The 23,145-nt window shown below is 39.5% G+C and overlaps 1 protein-coding gene across 2 annotated transcripts in view; it reads right to left on the bottom strand.

Moving 5' to 3' along the window:
- Window positions 1-23,145, bottom strand: part of LOC139444748 (uncharacterized) — a 68,386-nt gene that overhangs the window by 25,536 nt on the left and 19,705 nt on the right. The window contains exon 2 of one of the 2 annotated variants that reach the window (XM_071225685.1): window positions 10,999-11,103. The gene's annotated coding sequence lies outside the window, so the exon portion shown is untranslated. Of the gene's footprint in view, window positions 1-4,449; window positions 4,470-10,998; window positions 11,104-23,145 lie in introns of those variants that run through there. The other variant, XM_071225687.1, reaches the window with a different exon arrangement.

Below are 23,145 nucleotides of genomic sequence, written 5' to 3' on the forward strand. Positions count from 1 at the left end.
TGTCACACACACACTATATTTGTAAGTATTTTATTACAGAGCTACAATACAGGTGTAGGTAATAATCACATCTACATCAGCTGATGGAGAGGAGATGTGGAGACCACTGTGATTGATGAGGGGACAACACACAATACATTTACCATCTTTATGTACACAGAGTAGTATCACGGCTTGCTGATATTTATAGAGACATTAAAAAAGCACTCAGTGGTAGAAAACATGCTGGGAGTTATTCCAAAGTTATCTGACCGATATACTAAAGAATTTGTGAAATAAAGGTATTCCCATCTTTTCTATAGAAAACTGACAACATGAGGAAAGAAAGCATGTATCCAAACGCCTCTGTGATGACTCGATCATGTATAATAACCTTCATATTGAAATATTTCTGACAGTGATGTATGCTGCTATGATTTGGCAAAACTTGAACTGTTTTAGTATGGTAGTGTTCTTACAACACCATATAATATTAATTCCACATGAAGTGGTGGTTCATTCGCAGGACTGAATTTTTACTAATGATAGACCCCTAGCTACTGGGATGTCTGGCACATTTTTATCGAAATCAGTCATGCAGGTGTCTTGCCTAACCCGGTTTAACACGGGGGTCGTTGTCAAAGCAAAGAGTAAAAATTTAAGTGTTCACCAAATTAGATGTTTTATGACAGAATAAGAAAAAGGTCACTTTCATTTAAGTGTCATGGATTGTACAGCACATAAAGAACTAGATATTGCGTGTGTAAATGTTCAATGCCTGGACAAGAACACAAAACCTGAAAAGATAAAAAGGAAAAACAAACATCAATACAAGCAGACCCACTCACAAGATCCCATGTCTGCATGGCCTCCCATGTATCCAAACTCATCCCTGCATCCCCATCCTCTGACGACCCAAGCCAACTTCTATAACATACACATCCATCTCACTATATCGACACCAACCCTCGTGCATCGGTACTCATACTCACATGCATACATGCATACATCCATACATCGATGGATCCATTCATACCCCTCTAATAGAAGAGAATAACATTGGTGAAAACACACGACCTTGCTTAAAACCACCATAAATTTAAAAATGACCGTTTACAGAATCTCTTTACCGATTGTTTACATACAATGATTTAACAGTAGAAATAATAACAAAGGTAGAACATTTAGATAGATTACGTTTGTTGATTATAGAACATAATGTATACACATGTTCACTAGTGCTTTCTTTTTTACAGAAGCTGTATTGTTTGTCTTTAATAATCATATTTTGTTCAAACCTAACTTCACTGAAGTTTTGCCATGTGGCGATATTTCAACTACGCATACCCGCAGAGCTGTGATGTCATGATTGCAGTAGTGCAACTTAATGGATAGAATGAAGACACAAACATGAATGATTACTGCCATATGAGAAAAACCTCCATGACTTTCAAGCCTAACACTAACTATTAACTAGCATCGCTCACTAATTAATATGACTCAGCTCACAGAAAGTTTGTGAAGTAACCCACATTGATGAAATGGTCCCTCAGTTAAAACAGAGCCGTGAAGATATGGGGTAGAATAGGTCTTCAGTAACCCATACTTGCCGTAAAAGGCGACTATGCTTGTCGTAAGAGGCGACTAACGGGATCCGGTGGTCAGGCTCGCTGACTTGGTTGATGCATGTCATCGTATCCCAATTGGGTGGATCGATGCTCATGTAGTCAATCACTGGATTGTCTGCTCCAGACTTGATAACTTACAGACTGCCGTCATATTTTACGGCGTAAAACAACAAACCAACCAACCAATCCGCATACAATGCTCACTGAACTCCTTTGACCATCAGACTCATGCAAAAGTGCCTTTGAGCTATGTATATATACAATTAAGATTATGATTAACATTATTATCATTATCATTAACTTCAATGAGTGTAGTTGCATTCGGAGTTTCTTCAGATATTCAGGATCTTAGACATAAAGCTCTTTATCAACCCCTTTGATAATCTGTTATAGACAAGTAAGTAGATAACCGAGAAGCTTACAGTGTCCAAAATGTCAAACGAATCATGTTCACCTTGCTTGTGAACCATTTAACATATTCCTGGTTACTTTACAAGATTCATTTTTTGTTCATGTTTTTGTTTGAAACCACTAGATCTGCTTTGCGGCAGCCATTAAGATTATGGTATGGTATTACTCCTACAAACAGGGTCAGTTGTGATATATCAAACATGATGCCGCAATGAAATGTGTATAGGTCAGACAGCCATGTCGTAGTCATCTTACAAGACGGCAACTGGCCAATAAGATAGAAAGACTTTTTAACTTGTTTCGATAACCATTACATACTACTCAAAAGCAGTTAAGGACCACCTGATTCTTTCGTATTATTATGGTTAATCTGGCATGGTCCCTAACCTTTTTTGAGTAGTATATAATTATTACATTTGGGCTTCATGTGGATTTTATCAACTTTTTTATCCTCAACCACATATGGATCAGAAAGGTATATGTTATTCATCCAAAGTTGCTTATTTATCGTAAACATTATTCAAGCAATGAAACCACAACCCTATTATCAAGACACAACAAGTCTTGTATAATGCCATACACACTGAAATATTGTCAAGGAAATGGCAATACATGGACATATGACGTAGGCACAATACCCAGCCCTAATCAATATGAAGGATATGACATCCATGGTGTGCAATGTCCAGCCATGTATATCCTGCGTCATGACTCTATACACACATGTTTTGCCCCAGGGGCTTGTCCATTACATATACATCACTTTGTGATTGACAGATACTGACGGAGAAAGGCTAAAGCCATTGGGTGTTTTTTGGGAGCAATGTGACATTAGCAATCGGAGTGCTTCTTGTACAGACGTAATGTTGGGAATGTGAAGAGCAGACCAATTTAAACATTAGTTTATTGATTAAATAATGGTCTAAATGCCAAACGTATACAGTCATAGATAGACATCATACTGGCAATTAGATTATATTTAACAAGTGCTCCTGTTTGTGTTTATACAAATTGTATGACATTTAGAAATTATGGAGGAATTTCAGATTCCAATCAGGCTGCACGTGTTCAACAAGTTGACTTCATCATAATGAACTATATTTTATTTCCTTTCCTGAATTATCCGATTACTGTGAAAAAGTCATTGATATCAATCGCAGTGTAATGAAGCACATTCCAGATTGCGCTGTTAGAGGTATGCAAGTATGAAAGTTTTCCTTGCCATAACCCTTATGTTAGAAATTTAAAAGTTGTGGTGGTCTCAAGACTTATATATCAGGGCCCTCTTTTATTTCTATGTTTGCTGAGCTTCTCTTCTGTACCCACTCAATGTCAATTCAAACTTGTTTGACTAAAATGGGGATGACTGGGTAAAATGGCTGCTGAGAGCATCCATGACGTGGTGGTGAGATGGACTCTCTACTGTGGTCACAATGGCTACCATGTATCCATGACATGGGGAAATTAACTCCATGATGTGGCCGGCTGGTGTAATAATCCAGCACCTGGGACACCACTGCCTGCCTGTGGTCCTCTGCACAGAATCTCAATACCAGGATCTGACAAGATCTGTAATCAGCTCTATTTGATTAAAAAATGCAGACCTAAAGACATTTTCATAGCTTAATTAAATAAATAAGCATATTTTCTTTCCTACTAGTCAAATGATTTACTACAGTCAGGTTTTCAGGTTAAAATAGGCCCCAGCAGCCTATGCTGGTCTCTAGAGGCAACTAAATGGATTGGTGGTCAGGCTCAGATCACCTGTCATCGTACCCTAAAGGCGTGTATCATTGGTCATAATATCTGTCACTGTCCCTATCATTGTCTGGTCCAGATTTGATTGTTTACAGGTTGCCGTCATATGGCTGGAATATTGCTGAGTGTGGCATTAAACAACTAACAAACAAAATACCTACTTTCATATCCATCTTATACATCCCTGCAACCTCTGAATAAGTGATCCAAGACCAGACAAATCTGAGGTTGATAGTGTGAGCACGGATGCTGTCAGGCAATAATGACATTCTGTCACACATCTGAGCATGTGAGACTGCTGGTCCAATCCCCATACAAGACATCCTCATCAACCTATCTTATCACTGGATACAGAGGGAGGGAGGTGTGCACCCTTCTTCTGGACGTCTAACATGTTTACCTAGCATGTGCTTTTCTCCATTTCATGACTTGTGTACAGTGTGCATCCCAGCCCCCCCACCCCCCTTCCAGAATCCTAATCCACGTCTGCTGATCACAGCAAGCGTTTCCTTCAAGCATTCGTAAATGGAGACTTATTCTTGTTTCGATTCCCACAGGCTTGTCACTCTAAGAGGAAATGATTTGTGAGCCTAAGTATTCTACACCAAACTTCCACACTACAGCCTAGATTAAACAGGACAATGTTTCCATTGAAACAGAGTGTTCAACTCACCATACTTCATATCCAGAAATTCTCCACCAACAATCCCAGTATCCACATTCACCATCCACTCCCTGCAGCAACCATCTCATGCCCATAAACATCAATCTCAGTGATAACCAGTTTTCACACAGGTAGTATTATGCAGAAGTGATTAAATTCATAACAAGTTTTCACACGAGTAGCATATCTCTGGTTGCAGTGTATCTGACAGCCTTCTTTGACAGCGATGTGCAACCGTGGGAGGTGGTTGTGGAACCGATGGGTTCTATCAGTCACCGAATCAGCTCCACCAGTTTGTGTTTATGTTGTAAATGCGCTGTGATGGCAGACATGTTTTACATCTATTTGAAGAGACGTCTCAGCCTCAAAGGCATGTTTTTACAACTTTTGAAATTGTCAAAATAAACTTTATTCATTTCTGTTTGTGTACTTGGATTGAGTATGAATCTTATAGCAATCATCATGACATAGTTTGTGTATATTTAGATATGTTGATAATTAAGAGTATTTTTTACAGTTTCATGTTGCTAAACATACATGCAAAACCTTCATTATTGTTTTGGGATTGGTCAATTATATTTCGGGGGGTCAATGTTTGTTACTCTGTTGTGTTTGACACCATGTTATTGTCCCTTCAGAACTGAGTAGGTGGATGTTCATGATGTCAATCACTGTATTTTAAACCTGGCCCCAGACTCAACTATTTACAGAGCTCCGTCAAATCACTTGAATATTGCTGAGTGCAGCGTTAAACGACAAATGAAACACTAAACTCACCAATATTGCAGATTTAGTAGTTATTATAGGAATCTAAGCCAGGATCCACACAGGAGTGGGGTCATGGATGGATGGATTCACAGGTGAATGTTATATCATATAAGACATTTCAAAAGAAGATCTTATAAGAACTAGGCAGTTAAGTGAAACAAAACATGGCTACAATATATTCTGAAAGATAACAGAAGTTTTTTTTCCATAAAAAGAATAGAAACATTCATAAGCATGGATAAGAGATAGAAAGGTATACAGATGTAGTTGGGGAGTTTTTTTCAAGAAAGGAGAGAAAATCATCCCCCCAACCATAACAAGCAACTGAATAAATTTTACTTGTGATGACATCTTCTAATAGTCTTCTTCAGAATATTTTGCAAAAATTATGAAAACCATTCTTTCACCTTAAGTTGGTTGGCTGGTTTGTTGTTTAACGCCGCATTCAGCAACATTCCAGCTATATGACGGTGGTCTTGACCAGACAATCCAGTGATTGATATCATGCAATTGCGATCGATGAAATGCATCAACCAAGTCAGCGAGCCTGACCACCAGATCCCGTTAGTCGTCTCTTATGACAAGCATAGTCGCCTTTTATGGCAAGCATGGGTTGCTGAAAACCTATTCTACCCAGGATCTTCACGGGCCCTTTCGCCTTAAGCATAAATACACTGACAAACTGGAATTAAGTTTATCTTGTTCAAAAATAATACACTTCTCGTTTTTAATAAATATTTTGTATGTAAACCAAGTAAAGATGAAGAGAATTCAAATTTGATTTTAAAAAATATTTTATCTACACCCATAAAATCTTGCAGTTTTTTTTTCTTCCAGTGAAATATAAAGACAACATTCATGAAAAGCCTGTGAAGCAGATAAGAGCCTGCATCAGAAGTGACCATGACCTGTAAATATGGTCCCCCTTAATAGACCCCCATGCTCAAAATTCCACTACAGCATGCCTCTACCAGGCCCTGAAAGTGCTTATGCAGATTTATAGCCGCAAAGTGATGTGATGCACATGGCTAATCTAGACGCTCACACCCTTTCCATCAAGTGAATTTCACACAAACTTGGTTTTGTAATGACAAATTGACAAATAGATATTTCTCGTAGGAGCAAGAAATATGCTAAGGTCAATTAAAAAGGCAAAAAAGGGGGTGAAAAAGAAGACACATACAGAAAATTCTATCCAAAACCATGAAAACAGCTTAATGATATCTTCATACATATTTTCAGAGTGATCTGGCTGTATGAGTGAGTGAGTGAGTGAGTGAGTGAGTAAAGAGGGTGAGTGAGAGAAAATTAAACATCACATCGGCAATATTTAAACATATATATATAGTTAAACAAATATATTTAGAATGCATAAAATCCTGTCGCCGAAGGATGGTACAATAACTAGATTATCACAGATTTTAGTTAAAACCAGTTGGAGAACATGTAAAAGAATAAACTATCATTCAACAACACAAAATAATAACAGGCCACCCTACTCGGGACCGTGGGGACCGATGCGTCTGCTACCTACATGGTACCCCAGCAGGATTTACACCATCCCTTCAGCTGCTGGCATTCATATGCAATTTTAGCCAACAACTAAAATTGACACATATACTGTGATTAAAACTATTAGAAATACCTGGGTGTTTCAGGTCTATTCCAGATATATCTGGATTTGTCTTGTCGGGGTGCCAGGAATGGGAAACCAGGGCGTCATGATACACTTCTGTATCAGTACACGCTGGGATACTCTGGTCATGATACAAAATCATTGTGAACCTTCATCTGCTCTTTTTATGGCAAGAACTTTTCCATTTTTCATGTGGAACAATAAAGGATTGCCTGACTTGATGATATTGGTGGGGCGGTTGTATAGCCTAGTGGTTAAAGCATTCGGTCGTCAGGCCGAAGACCCGGGTTCGATTCCCGACATGGGTACAATGTGTGAAGCCCATTTCTCGAGTTCCCCATCGTGATATTTCTGCAAAAGGCTAAATCCAGCGTAAAGCCACACTAACTCACTCACTCACTCAATGATAATTTTGGTGTGTTCTATGAAGTTTTTTCCGGTTCAAAGAAAAATATTTGAGTCATTTAGCCCGGGGTTTAAATATGGGAAGTCCCAGTACACTGAACTGATCACTGACCTGACAAACCAGTGGTTGATAGTGTGAACACCTACCCAGATGTCACTGAATGATTACACACAATCGGCCAGGTCACAACTGACAGCTGGTCTTCCCTTCTGACTATTATATATAACATAATTATAATACTCAGCCAAGATAGACACGCCAGAAACCTATGATTGTGGGTCCGAATCCCGGTTCGCCCCGATTATGTTTCTAGGTTTGTCAGCACCATACCCATGCTCATGGGTTTCACCGAAGTGGTAAACGTCTCAGAATACTGTTAAGAGCGGCGTTAAACCCAACTCACTCACTTCAACATACGCCAAATAATAGGTAAGAAAAAGTAACACAGATTTAACTTACCATTAGCTCCAAATTCCAGACAACCATTACCGTATATGGTCGCAGATAAACCGATTCCACTGGTGCTTGAGCTTATGTACTAGGCTGGGGCAAGGGCCAAGCACTAGTGTCATTAGGAAGAATTCTTCAGTATGTGTTCAAGTGCACAATCTTCATGTTCTATGAAATCAGGGATCAATAATTCAATAGAAACTATCTGTCTACAGTTCATACCCCCCTACAAGGCCGATCCTTACCCCCAAAAAAGTCCAAGAGGACGACAAATCCTGACACCTGGTGTTAATACATGGCTATAACAAATATTTGCTGCACTTCATGTCAACAGGAATGGTGTTCTATACCAATATGTGTCACACCAATACAACACTCTGCTGTTCTCAAGGAAACAAAAGAAGGCAGGTTTTATGAGAAAGTACATATATCCCCAGAAATTCCATGACCCCTAACTCTTTTTATTCAGTTTATATACTAATTATAAACACGACAATTCCTCATTAAACTGACACCTGTCTACCTCAATGAGACCACAGTAGCATTCAAGTGAAGAAGGTCACCTGGCTTTGAGTGTCAGCATACTGACAAGTGTTGCTGCTCATACTATCAACCACTGGATTGCCAGGCCCAGAGTCTGAGAGCCTGAGCACCCTATCCCGTTAGTTGCCTCTTACGACAAGCATATTCGCCTTTTACCACAAGCATAGGTTGCTAAACACCAATTATAACCAAGATCTTCATGGGTACAAGTTGCTAATACGACGTGAATATTGATACATACATCACTTTTTGTTTGTTCGTTTGTTGCTTATTGCTGCAATCAACAATATTACAGCTATATGTCGGCAGTCTGCAAATAAATGAGTCTGGACCAGACAATCCAGTGATTGACATCATGAGCATCATTCTACAGAATTGGAATACGATGAGATGCATCAAGTCAGCGAGCTGTCCACCTGATCCCGTTAGTCGCCTTTTACAACAAGCATAGTCACCTTTTACGACAAGCATGGGTTGCTGAAGACCAATTCTACCCCGGATCTTTACGGCAGTATACATCACTGACCCACTTTGGGGATTCTGTGGTAAGAGGTGAGAGGAATGAGTATCAGATGGTTGCAAAGTCCGACCTGGCGTTGACATGACCAGCTTATGCTATCATGCTAGTGCCCGGGGCCAGATTCTACCATGTACAAGTCACTGTGATAATGTCTGAATATTGCAGGCATCAGAAAAAAACAGGCGCGGTCGGGTAGCCTAGTGGTTAATGCGTTCGCTGATCAAGCTGAAGACCCGGTTCGATCTCTGACATGGGTACAATGTTAAGCCGATTTCTGGTGTCCCCCGCCATGATACTGCTGGAATATTGCATAAAACCATACATACTCAGAATAAAACAACATTCACTCACATCATTCAGCAGACATAAATTAGCATCTGGTGGCATTAAAGGGAGGACAGGTTGACTCATCTTGTAATTCAGTGTCTTTCACTCTTTCAGTACAACCATTTGATATGTTGTATGCTAAAGGTGCTAGTATCTATAATGCTGCATTGAAAGAATTAAAGATGTCAGTCCTTTCTATATTGTTACCACAGTTTCTAAATGCAACTTAACAACAACGAAATACCAGCTGCATGTAAGAAAAAGAATGGCTTCTGCATCTTGAATTCACTTCTATGTTGGACCAAAAACAATGGGACAAAAAGATGAAACCAAACAATATATGCTCTGCTGGAAACCCGATCATTCTCAAGAGGATCCCAATTCCATGCACAATGTCTTGAATGTAGCTCCATTTCGTTCTGATAATTTTCAATTCAAATGTCAAATCACAAAAAAGGCAGAGTCATTTTTTTTAACTTTCTCTACTGTAAAGTGGTGATAGAACGAGTGAGAGAATACCCTCATACTCCCTGACCTCCCCGCCTTTAACACTCAGAAATAGACGAGATCTCTTGAAAGTTGACTTTTCCATGCTTTCAAGAGACGAGAGAACAATTACTATTGTTTGTCGTCATCCATGTGCCAACAGCAAAAGGGAGCTAAAACGCATTCCCATGTGTACTTAAAATCATTGGCAAACTGACTTGCGGAATTGCTACGGTCCTAAAAACTAACACTGTTTCTATATCAATAGAATTCTGTCTCAAATGCGTCACAACAAATTGTGTGTTTAATTTAAACATCAATTCAATATTTCTGTACCTAAAATCAGCAATTTGGTTGTAATATGAGATATTTTGTATGCCGATGACAAAGCTCAAGTTTGAGAAATTAACTTCAAAGGTGAACTTCAAAACAGATTTTTTGCCAATCACAAGAATTAAACTGTTTGGTGAGTTCGCTACAACTGAAGGGGCCTCAGCTTAAGTTTATACTAGGAACCTCAGAGACTTCAGAATAAAGCTTGAAGAGTTTCCTCACTGTATCATTTAAGAAGTGACTTTCACTTTTTGTGAGTTCATTGGAGTATGAACCTTCATAGAGTGGGGGCCAAACTGTATGAACGTTGGAGCTTGCAACGACGTTCATACCATGTTTGGCCCTCACTCTACGAAAGTGCACACTCCAATGTACCCACACGAAGTGAAAGTCAATTCTTATAATCTTTTTATCACAATTTCTTACCTCAAAGGATGTAGGCCAAGATCTAAACACAATTTTATTTAGTACCTGTGACTTCATGTTTACACTGACAGCCATTCAACAACCAGCTACACCGCTGAGTAAAATAGTTCCTCAAAAAGAAAGGTGACATGAGCGTATGGATGCACAACTTGCTCTTCAGAAACATCTTACGCAGCACATGTGTTCAAATCATATCCTCATGAGATGCGGTTACATGTGCCATTGGCGTTTCTTTGCTCTTGCCATGTTTCATAGCGGTGTCAGACTGATCCATTCATTTCTCCATTAATCAATAAGAATATTGGACTGAATATTTTCCAATACATGAATTCATCTTGACAAATGCACCAGGCATGACAGAGCCAGAGTAGACAACTTCAAGGACTGAACACAGACAGGTAGTTCGGCACGTTGCTATTACAGTATTTCTATTACATGAATTTGTTGCTGAATATAGTGTACTTACATTGACTGCTCTTTGAAACCACTGATAAATCTTGAATTACAAATTTATGTATTAATGCTGTGAGTTAGTGAATGCTACACTGAAGTCATCATTGACCTGACAAACCAGTGGTTGATAGTGTGAGCATGTACCACGTCATCATGGAAGGCTGACACACAACCAGCAGGTCACAGTCAGCCATACAAATCGCTACTTACCATTACTTGTGATAGCCAGTGAGACAATGGCCTTGACCGCTTCTATCTGAAACACTGTCCTTCACCTCTTCTATGATCTTCTATCGGAAGCCTGGCGTGAACCTTCTGAAACAGAAACATTCATTAAAGTTGAAACATTTTACACATATACTATTACCATTACCACCGATTCCAGTTCTGAGGCTGTTTTCCAAATAACCATTTGTAACCTATATGAAAACACATCTTTCCTGTCGAGATATTTTCAACAGAGAATTCCTTCATGACAAACAAACACAGCCTCTTATTACACATGTCATAAGTTTCTGTAATACCACTGAAACCCTTGGCCTGTAGGCTTAAGACTAACTGCTGTTTGCAAGTAAGTTTCAAATTTGATACTTTTTGATATAATGTGCCGCAAGTGTCTACTAAGACGCTCCATTTCAAGATCAATACCAGTAGCTTCAAAGGAAATATCTCTGTCATCCCTATCGAATATTGTAGGAATCGGCACATCTCCGGGATTTGAGACAGAGTGAATATTAAGACAAGACTCCGACATTGTATCAATTGTTTGATCACAAATATCACTTACAAAAATCAGCCCGTGAAGATCTGGGGTAGAATAGGTCTTCAGCAACCCATGCTTGCCGTAAAAGGCGACTATGCTTGTCGTAAAAGGCGACTAATGGGATCAGGTGGTCAGGCTTGCTGACTTGGTTGATGCATGTCATCGATCCCAAATGCGTGGATCGATGCTCATGATATTAATCAATGGATTGTCTGGCCCAGACTTGATTATTTACAGACCGCCGTCATATACAGTAGAACAAGGGACCAGAGAAATCAGTTCGTTATATCTGTTGTTCGTTTTACAGGTTTTTGCTTTTCATAATGGTACTCAATGTTGATTTTGGAATGTCAAATTCCATTGCAATGTTTTTCTTGGTTTAGCTGCTTTAGATCAGACATTAATAAATCAAGCATTACATTTTAATCTCGTCTCACTACTAAATACCCCACCTCACATCAGTGTATTTGCCAAGCAGCGACTGATGAAGAAAATCACAATGTGTGTTCCCTTTGTTAATGTTATAGGACAAGTAGAGAGAACAGAGCAGCTTGGCTGATTCTAGACTGAAATCAAATTTGAAAAACGGAAATAGCATAAAACAGACAACAAAAAAAGAAAGGGTAAATCATCGCCCAAACAAAAAAATCCACCACTTACCAGGTTAAAACAGGTTCTCGGTTTTTGTGTAACTTTGCAATTTCAAAGATTGGGTCAGTGCCCTTTCTGCCTGCTTCTGCCTCGAATTTTTTAATCGAATCACAGGGCTTTCTGTCAGCTCATCAGTCTGATTACCGTGTTGACAACATATGCCAAGAACTAGTAACAACATAGAAGGTGCCTTCAGTTGTCTACCCAGGGGATTAATCCCTGACAGGCATTCATTGCGTGGAATACGACTGGGTATTTGACTATTTGTGATGTGATCAGTAATCTAAGCACGTGATTTATTGGGTACCCACACAAGTGACAAAAAGCTAGTTATAGACATCATTTGTTATCTTAATTATTTACAATTTCCAGATCAAATGTTGCTTCACACACTCAACAATGCATGCATTCTTATTGTAGGATTAGCAGAAATAACCACACATCTTGACTGATGTCAGAGCAATGGCTGAACACTTTCTGACTCTGATGTGGTGTAATTTTGAGCAGCTGCCTGCCACGGGGTGGCAATTTTGTTCCCGCGGCAAGGGAGTTAACAAACCATAAAAGTTTACTCTCCACCCTTGCCAAACTAGGCTGCAATTATGGAGTTACATATTGGCTGGACTAAAGAGTCTATGCACATGATGCATAGTCCAATCAAAATCTCTCAATGAATAAGACATCCGGTTCCTAATGGGGCTTTTATACAGGATGGCGACCTTCATGCCTCCAGTCTGCGACCATAAAATTTGCCAGGTCGTCGTTGGAGGCTCATAGGAGGCAGAATGGTTGCCTAGGTCGTTCCAAGGTGGTACACAGGAGGTTCAGACGTCGCCATGGACGCCCATGGTTGCTGTGAATTTTTAACATGTTCAAAACAGTCGCACAAAGGTTGCAGAGGAGATTGGTTGCTCAAAGGAGGCAGAAGGGTGGCATAAGCATTGCCGTTGTTGCAGAATGAAGGCACAGTGGTCGCCCAATTGTTGCCAGGTAATTTTTCCCTTCAATCTGGGTGATGCTTCTGCCTCCTTTGTGCCTCCTTTGGGCGACCAACAGCGTGCATTGAACGATGACTGTGGCCACCACCGTGCCTCCATTCGGCGACCACTGCAACCCTTGAGACACCATGGGAATGCTTCTGCCTCTTTACTGCCTCCTTTGAGCTACCTGTAATACCTACTCAGCCTGCCTATAAATAGAGGGCTTGTATCTGCAGTGTTTTATTGTGATTGCAGACGCTGCACAACTCGAGCAGTTACTGCTGAACAACTGCTGGAGCAGTTACATAGAAACATAATTTTCTGGATTTAGGCGACCATTGAAAGTCCTGGCCAGTTTTTGATCGCTCAGAGGTGGCACAAAGGTCGCTGCTCTGTGTAAAGGGGGCTTTTTTATAAATGGATTTCAAGTACAGATTTCGGTCGACTGCAGGATCTGTAGAGCATATGTACTGCTAACTTGGCATTGACAGACATTTTGCAAATTGTTTCATGCTTTTAATCAAGGTGCTCACGTGATTTGATGCACTTCGCGGGGAAATACCCGTTTTATTACAATACAGATCTTGATTATTGAGTAGATCATCTGGACTGGGTGCCGCCATTTTGTTTGTAAGTGAATGTAAGTTAATGCAAGTAAAATGAGAGATGGAATCTGATTGGTCAATGGGAGCAACATAGAAGGGACATCAGTCGTAAGAGCTCGAGCCACTGGTGGAGCTACGATCAAGCCTGGAAATTCCAGCCAAGTTTGGCAAGGGTGGAAACTGAACTTTTATAGTCAGTTAAAGGGGCACTGATCTAACGCAATTCCCCGGGACTGGTTGTTGCCTTTGTTATTGTTTTTTCCCAGTGAGTACCCGGATGTAGAGCAGAAATCTAGACTAGCTCGCGACCTCTGTTGCGCAATTCGTAAGCGCATTAGTCACTTTTATGGATACCGGTAGTAATAAGAGCGTATGGTCACATTGATCAACAAAATGAAATACAGTTTTCGAGATAATAAGGAAATGTAGGTATTTTTGTGGGTAGCATCGGTAATGGTGACGAAGTTTTGATAAGTCACTTGCTTGGTAATTTTGCGATTTTCGTTTACACTATTTTGACTTGCAACACAAAGTAAATATTTCATCTGAGCATTGCTTTTTTTATAGTGTGTATATTTTTTTACTGTCAAAATGTGTAACATATTTATCAAACGTATAAATATTCAGTTATTTTACAAAGTGACTGAAAAACATTTCCATCTGTATTATTATGATAACGAATTCCAAACATTTTGATGTTTAATGTCATCACCAAGAGACTGAAAATGTTACGTTGAAAAGTACATTTCTATGTTGTTAGGCTTCTAATCGTATTATCGACGCAATCCGAAATTGCTTTCACTGCATAGATACTTTTTTTAGTATTAAACTATGACCATCTGGGGTATTTCCAAATGACGACATCCGATGAGCTCCGCCGTTCTTTTTGTCTGTTTGTTTAGGCTGAAGAAATTAATCAACATGCGCCCTTTGTCGAAATCTTTATAGATCACAGTTAACCAATCAGTGTTTATGCAAAAATTCGTAAAGCAAATATTGCCTCCAGCCTCCAAGTTTATTTAGCTGTCTTTGCAGACGGTAGCCCAGTCTCTGGTCACGCTCAGTTGCGTTGCGTATCATCCGGGTACTCAAGGGGGAAAAAACAATAACAAAGGCAACAACCAGTCCGGGGAATTGCGTTAGATCAGTGCCCCTTTAATGTAGGGTGGTGGCATTCTCCATTTCAACAAAATAACCGTAAAAACTCAACGATGTGAGTAAAAAATGGATGTAAAGCTGCTAAGTATCACAAGATAGATTATATAGTAGCTAGACGTTGCAACCAAATCTACACATCATCTTATGAAAAACATTTGTCACACACTGCTGCACTGGTTGCTTTAGGCCACACCCCCAAATAGGTTTGTTCCGAAAGCCAATTACCTAACATATGATTTCTAGTAAAATCTAGGAAAATTGAAATTCACAACAAAATTGTAATATTTTTTTGTTCTTTTAATTGCCCTTTTCAATAAAGGTAGCAGTCATTCTGATTGACAAATAATGAGTTTGTTGTGGCCTAACTGGTAATACATATGGAGTGAGCATTTTCCGATTGCAGAACATTCTATTATGTCTGGAGCACTGGCTCAGAGCTCTCTAGGAATTCCCTGTAGGCTTACCAAGTGTGAGCTATCTACCATATGCACTATGAGCATCTAGCATACCTCTCCCCAGTTCAAGGTAACAGAGCCCCTTAGACATGGAAAGACAATCTTAACATATACAGGTGGTTAGTGTCTTTGCCATTCCATTCTCCACCCCCTCCACAATTCCTGTAATTTCCTAACTACACATGGTCTTTCTCATGAGATCTTTGATTTGACCACAACATACTTTACGTCAGCAGTTGCTGTCCTTTTTAAATTGGATGGTGAAAATTCCTAAGTCTTTGTTCCATTAGAGCCTTATCAGTCTTACCAGATGAGTTGGGTTTATCTTGTTCTGTGTTTGTTATTTTAGGAGCATCATAACTGTGCATATCACTAGATAATCTTCAATATTCCTGGAATGAAATTGGTTTTCTTTTTAACCTGGTTTTTATTTTTTTTGAAGCTAACTAAACAGTTACAGTACTGTAGCAGGTTTGAGGGTCCAACATTTATCTGATAAATATTTCTGCATGGAGAGACTAACATATTGTCTGTGCAATTACATTTATTAAAGATTTATGGTTAAATTTTGTTTTTTATAAATAATAGATAGGAGTCCAATGGATTTCCTCATTGCTGAAACAGTAAAACCTAGACTTGCCCTAGTATTGTAGACTTACTTGACAGCTTCAGGTATGCTGTGTGAGGATCTGTATGAGTGACTACAGCACTGATAGTCCTTCATAATCTCAACTGGTATTTTCATCACAGTCCAGTTCATTTTAAGAAAATTAGTTCCGTATGAATCACAATTAGTTGTGTTTCAAACAAAGAACAAATACATGGTTGCACTAGGTTTTCAAAAATAATCACCACTAACCTTCCTGATTTGACATCAAAGACCAACACTAAAGCTGGTATTGTCCCTTGTTTAGATGTACTTCTATCAGCCACATACATGATATAGTTCATCTACTTCCTCCATACAAACAGTTTACTTCACTTTGCCAAACAAGGAAATATTTGTAGCTCTTGACTAGAACACAAACACAATAATACTTGTAGCCCTTACATAGAGCAGTCACTAAGTGAGTGAGTGAGTGAGTGAGTGAGTGAGTGAGTGAGTGAGAGAGATTGTGTCAGTGCGTAAGCCAGTGAGTGGGCGAGTGAGTGAGTAAGTGAGCGAGTGGGCTAGCGAGTGAGTGAATGGGTGAGTGAGTGAGTGAGTGAGTGAGATTGTGTCAGTGCATAAGCCAATGAGTGGGCGAGTGAGTAAGTGAGCAAGTGACTAGTGAGTGAGTGAGTGAGTGAGTGAGTGAGTGAGTGAGATTGTGTCAGTGAGTCTGCCAGTGGGTGGGCAAGTGAGTGAGCAAGTGGGCTAGTGAGTGAGTGAATGGGTGAGTGAGTGAGTGATTGCGTGAGTGAGTGGTCGAGTGGGTAAGTGAGTGAGTGAGTGAGTGAGTGAGTTTGTCAGTGAGTCGGTGAGTGAGTGAGCAAGCGAGTGGGCAAGTGAGTGAGTGAGCAAGCGAGTGGGTGAGTGATTGCGTGAGTGAGTGGTCGAGTGGGCGAGTGTGCGAGTGATTGAGTGAGATGGTGAGTGGGCTTGTGAGTGAGTGGGCGAGTGTGCGAGTGATTGAGTGAGATGGTGAGTGGGTGAGTGAGTGAGTGAGTGAGTGAGTGAGTGAGTGAGAATAGATGACGATGTGAGTGAGAGAGAGCAGGTGAGTGAGTGAGTGAGTGAGTGAGTTTAGCTTTACTCCACATAGAGAGGTTGGCATTAACAACATTCAAGTAAAATGAACCAGCTGGTCTTGTACTGAAATATAATGACCATTAGTCGACTTTCAAACCTTTCAAACATAGGTTTTTAGTTCTATCATATTCCTATTTCAGCTGGTAAACTTCAGTTTCACATACTCTTCCAAAACTATTCCACAGGATAGCTTTAGTCGGGGAAGAAAAGACGCTACTATATCTGATAATGGTCAGTTAAAGGACAAACAAGTCCATGAAATAAGCTGACCAATCCTGCGGAAACAGAAACATCCCGGAAATAGAAATATCACAGAAACACTGCATCTGAAACCCACCAATAAGGCAGAGCCTATCTTTAACAAACACCATTCTACAGAGATGAATAACAATAGGTGTATCTGCTACTCACATTACAAGCACTTGGTAAGAGAGGAAACACCTAGAGGAAGAGCCACTCCACGGAGGAAATGTCAGCCATACTTGTTCACTATTGGACCTGCTACATGGATTAAAACACGATCACGACCACTGCAATGATGCCCTGATTTGCTACATAACATAGAAACCAGCTGAATATTAAGTGTGGTATGAATACCTGTTCTGCAGTATCAGTCAATGGATCAGGCAGATATTTCCTCGTTCTGATACAGGCTGTTTATTTACACTTTTATTTTTGAAAGTCAAATGTTTAATTTCCATGAGGAAATGTATGCATGTCAGAAAAAACAACATTCAAGGAAAGAGTCACATGATTTTCTTGAATGGAATAAAATTTGATCCATTATGCATTATTAGGGCCATTACAATTCCTGTCACCAGCCCTAAATCAGATTTACATATACAATCAGCCAAAATATGTCATTGCCTCGAGTCTAACACTCAAAAATTACCCTAGGGAATATATTTTTTATACAAATTGCTTAATGATGATACATTATCTATAAAATGACTGCTGTAGGCTTTCTTTCACTGGATGAGATTGTCTGATTTTTTAATTGTAATTGTAAATATTGATATACATACTATTGATAACTGTGAAAGTTTGATCAATAACAGTAAAACCATTAAATACCCACTCCTAGAATGATAGAAACAGCTCCCATTTTGAAGATGACAAAGCAACTGATCAGTCAATAACATCTAAATATTTGTTAATAGCAGGGAATAGTACACATTATTCAAATACCATGTATAGTGTACACAGACATGAAGTATGCCCTTGACTGAAATCTACATCGTGTTGATATTGTCATCAATCATGTTAATTACTAATTTGATGAATTGATATCAGGAACCAAGTGGCTATCAACAAGAAACAGGTGATCAGCTGTCCTTAATGGCGACAAAATGTTTCCTCTGTGATGTAATCTATCAATCGTGTACAGATCTGATATGAAAGGCACCTATGATAAGATAAAGGGGTTTAAATTTACAACCTTGAAAAAAGGTCTTTCGATACTTCTAATGGCAAGTACAACCACATGTGGAGAGATGGAACACTCCAAATATAGACCTTTATATCATGAAAGTTAGCAGATAACACCCTTTGAAATTTATCTCAAGGGTTTCTATGTTACTTATTGACAGACCGAAATAGACATGAAATAGAATATGATGGATTGAAATAAACAACACTGACAGTCTCACAGTGAGAGCAAGGTCTCGGCTCTGTTGAAGTGCTGGGAGAGAAATGTGTCATTACCTTGGATGAACTTTTTTATCAAATTACATTTTTCATTCCTGTAGATACAATATCTCAATACTCTCATGGGGAAACTCTCCCACGATAATGTGTACATTTTTTGGGTGATCTTAATTACGAGGCATGAAATTCACCAATCCTTTATCACAATGTTTGTCATGAGTGAAACTGAATCTTTTTTATGGTATTGACTATTTTGGTGGATGATAAAAACAATGGCAATGCAGCTAACTACTACATGGCTGATGGCCAGTCTTCCCTGATTGTCTCAAGTCCATTTACTTTGGCCATATTGTCCAACAGAGTCCCACCTTCTTGCTCACTGCTACAACATGAAGGTGAAGGCTTCTCACACAATTCAAAATATTTATTTGTTTCTTTGTTGTTTAACGCTGCACTCAGCAATATTCCAGCTATATGACAGCAGTCTGTAAATAATCGAGTCTGGACCAGGCAATCCAGTGATTAATATCATGAGCATCAATCCACGCAATTGGGATTAATGACATGCATCAACAAAGCCTGAGAGCCTGACCATCCGATCCCGTTAGTCGCCTCTTACAACAAGCATGGTCGCCTTTTACAGCAATCATGGGTTGCTGAAGACCTAGTCTACCCTGGATCTTCACAGGTGTAAATTAAAATAAAGTCTATCTGAGGTCATTATCAAGTTCAATTTTATTGAAACACACAATAAGGCAAACACATTACACAGATTATCATGGAAGTGGTATAGTATTTATAATGACTAGAGATCCCACTATACTTCTACTTTGTCAAATCTACACGGGTTAACACAAGCTAAACATGTATAAAAGGTGTGATTTTCTAAAAAGGTTTTTTATCTTTCCTACACCAAAAAGACCATATCAAATATTTTACTAACGTACAATCCTCATGGACCGACTTCATCTGATTCATGTCGATATTCAGGTTAGTTTACATTCTCATTCATACGATTCATTCCAATTCTGGCCGACTGTTTTGATTGACACTGCGCTATTGACATACCCCGAAATCAATGACCACACATCTCATTATGCAATCTAAGCATAGCCAAATAGCTTCTTTCAAATTATCTCAGGATTAATGTAAATTTGAAATGGACTTTCATGGTGATGTGAGTTGAAATGTGCGTGAGATGTATATTGACGACGGCACGTTGACGTCGATTGCGTAACAGGGAGCCTGGTCGGTAACACTGTCTGTGAATCTGACATCTGTAATTAAAAGTATTGATTTCCTAGGGACAAAAAGCAAAGCTTCTCAAATCCCCTCATTTCTTTGTCTTGTTCAAACACAGTTGAGCAACACCCTAAGTCTACAGGAGTTTGACCTACAGATCAACCTCACACGATGGAACCATGGAAAGTGTCTCAGACATCTCAGAAAGAGGTTTCCAGGGGTCAGTGGCATGAAGCAGTGGGTCCCAGCAATCCATTGTACTGGCAGTGTTTATGTGTGTGGACAATGTAGCAACACTTGTCTCAACAAAATGCAGAACCAACTGTTCATTGAACACAAACAAATGAAACAAATACACAGAGACTCCTAAATAGTATGCCATGGCTGAACAGAGCAGAGCTCGCAAGTGAGCTGGTTCCAACATGGAGATGGGGGTAGGGACCAATTCCATCACAAACAGAACACACAGGTCTTTGGATCATCGGCTGGTTCTATCACAAACAGAGCCCAAGATATGGGCTGGTTCTATCACAAACACGGCTCAAGAAACGGGCTGGGTCTATCAAAAACAGGGCCCAAGATAGGGTCTGGTTGTATCACAGTCAGGGCCCAAGATAGCGTCTGGTTGTATCACAAACAGGGCCCAAAATGGGGGCTGGTTCTGTTACAAACATGGCTCAAAATGGGGTCTGGTTCTATGACAATCTGGGCTCAAGATCAGGTCTGTATTTATCACAAACAGGGCCTAATAAAGGGACTGGTTCTATCACAAACAGGGCCCAAGACATGGCGATCCGGGTTAGAAGAAGTCTTCAGCAATCCACGCTAAATGTCCTAAGTGGCAATTATGCTGGTCGTAAGAGGGGACTAACGCGATCGGATGGTCAGACTTGCTGACTTGGTTGATACATGCTATTGTATCCCAATTGCGTGGACTGCTGACATTGCTGAGACTCATTTGCTGCGTGCGGCGTTAAACAACAAACAAACAAACAAACAAACTCAAGACATGGACAGTAGTGTATCTATCAGAAACAGGACTCAATTTAGGGACTGGTTCTACAAAAGGGCTCAAGATAGGGACTGGTTCTATAAAAAAACAATCTCATTAAAATCAGATCTTAGTTCTTGCTATGGCTAAACAACGACCTTTCATCTGACCAATCAAAGCGTCGCCTACCAGATCATGAAAGTGACAGTCGGAATGTGTTTTCTAATCATGCAGCCTTGAAAATGTTAACACAAGGTATTCCTAACGACAGTTATGGCCCGTACGACTGATTCCAGGGGATAAACATTTGAATGAAGGAGGCACAGTACTTGGGAAGCACTGCCATACAATGCCAGGCAAATATTAGACATTCTCTAATATTCATTTGTTCAGTTTTCAAAATTTTAATTGAGAACTGTGTCAACATATTTTTGAAGCGTAGTCTGAAATGGAAGTTGCCAGGTTGAAACAAGTGCCATAAAGTTCGAGAAAGCTACTTTCTAATTGGCTGATGTCGACTTCTTGTTAGTTGTTTCAGTGGTCGGTTAAAGTTCACGAAAGGTCATTCTGATGTGACCTGTAATGGGATGTCCTCAGATCTTTGTTTAGCGCAACAGCGAGAACTTAGATCTGATTTTAATGAGATTGATATAAAACAGAGCTTTCTCAGTTTCAATGATGAACAAAAGATACTAGAGAATGTCCATAAATCCTTTGTTGATCATCTCATTCTCGTCGTCTGCTTACTTTATAGAATGATGAAAATAACACAAGCTACATGTGTTCCTCATCTCATCATGCAAGTTCATTTTTAAAAACTTCTTTCAAAACTTTTTATTGGATTTATTTTACACCATCAATCAAACTTAAACACTGCTATTGACTGTCGGTGGATTTTCTTCTCTGAGATAAAAGTCTGTCCAGATCATTGATTCAATATTATATGGCTCCTGTTTCCATCTGGATTATTTACACAGCGTCATGAAATGTAATATCAAGAAATGCCTGTGACCCACATTTCAACACGACCATGAGGACATGTAATCTGGCTGTTGACAAATAAATTGGGGAATTGAACAGTTTTGACAGATGGAAATTTCATCTTATCTCCTATCCTATACATGTCACTTATCTTGGGTCCAAAACTGAAGCAAAGAATGAGATGAAGTAGCTGATGACACCTGTGTGCAATGTGTGTCCTATATCGGCTGTGTTCAACTCTGGTGCTCCACATGCATCAGACATCTGGCGTTTGGTAATTCACGTTTGGTAATTCACGTCTTAACAATGTGTTTTCATAAGCTCTGTGCTGATCTACAAATACATTCCTGAAAGGTTTTCAAAGTCAAAATCGTTATTTGCCAATTTATTTGCCAAAATGGAAAGATGATGTGAATGAATAGATAGTAAAACCTTGTTAAACTGTAAAACATAGGTTGGGAAAATGAATAGTTTAATTCCAGTTGGAAGTGAGTTTACAATTCTGATTGATTATTTCAAGTCAACTGTGCCACAAATGGTTCCATTTTCTGGCATGTTAAACAACTAGTATTTCTAGAACAGGGGTTTAAAATCTCTCAATAAGTGTACTGTGCCCATTGCAAATGTTCAACTGCCTAAAAAATGCACTTTCATGATTTTGAAATATCTTGCTCCAGTATATACAACTGCGTCTTTTTTCTCATTTCCAGCACAAATCAAACAACTCAACACTGTCCCCTAATATCAGGACATTAATATCAGCATTACTTCAGGGAGAGTTATTATGATGAATGAAGCACTTATTTTCACCTAATTTCTACGAGACAAATAATGAGTTAGTGAACCATCAGTAAGGCCATCCAGATGTTTTATGTTTCTCATCTCCAACCTCATCCAGTCAAAGAGCAGGCAGTGAAAAATCAAGTCCCACTAATCCACAGTTCTCTATGTATTGTATTGTACTGTTTGTTGTACGGCCGTCTGTAAATAATCGAGTCTGGACCAAACAATCCAGTGATTGATATCATGAGCATCAATCCACACAATTGGGAAACAATGACAAGCGTCAACCAAGTCAGTGAGTCTGACCACCCGATCCCGCTAGTTGCCTCTTACGACAAGCATAGTCGCCTGTTACGACAAGCATAGTCC

This window comes from Haliotis cracherodii, unplaced genomic scaffold (assembly GCF_022045235.1).
Source record: "Haliotis cracherodii isolate W230 unplaced genomic scaffold, xgHalCrac1.p SCAF_6, whole genome shotgun sequence".
In the NCBI taxonomy this organism is placed as follows: Eukaryota; Metazoa; Mollusca; class Gastropoda; order Lepetellida; family Haliotidae; genus Haliotis; species Haliotis cracherodii.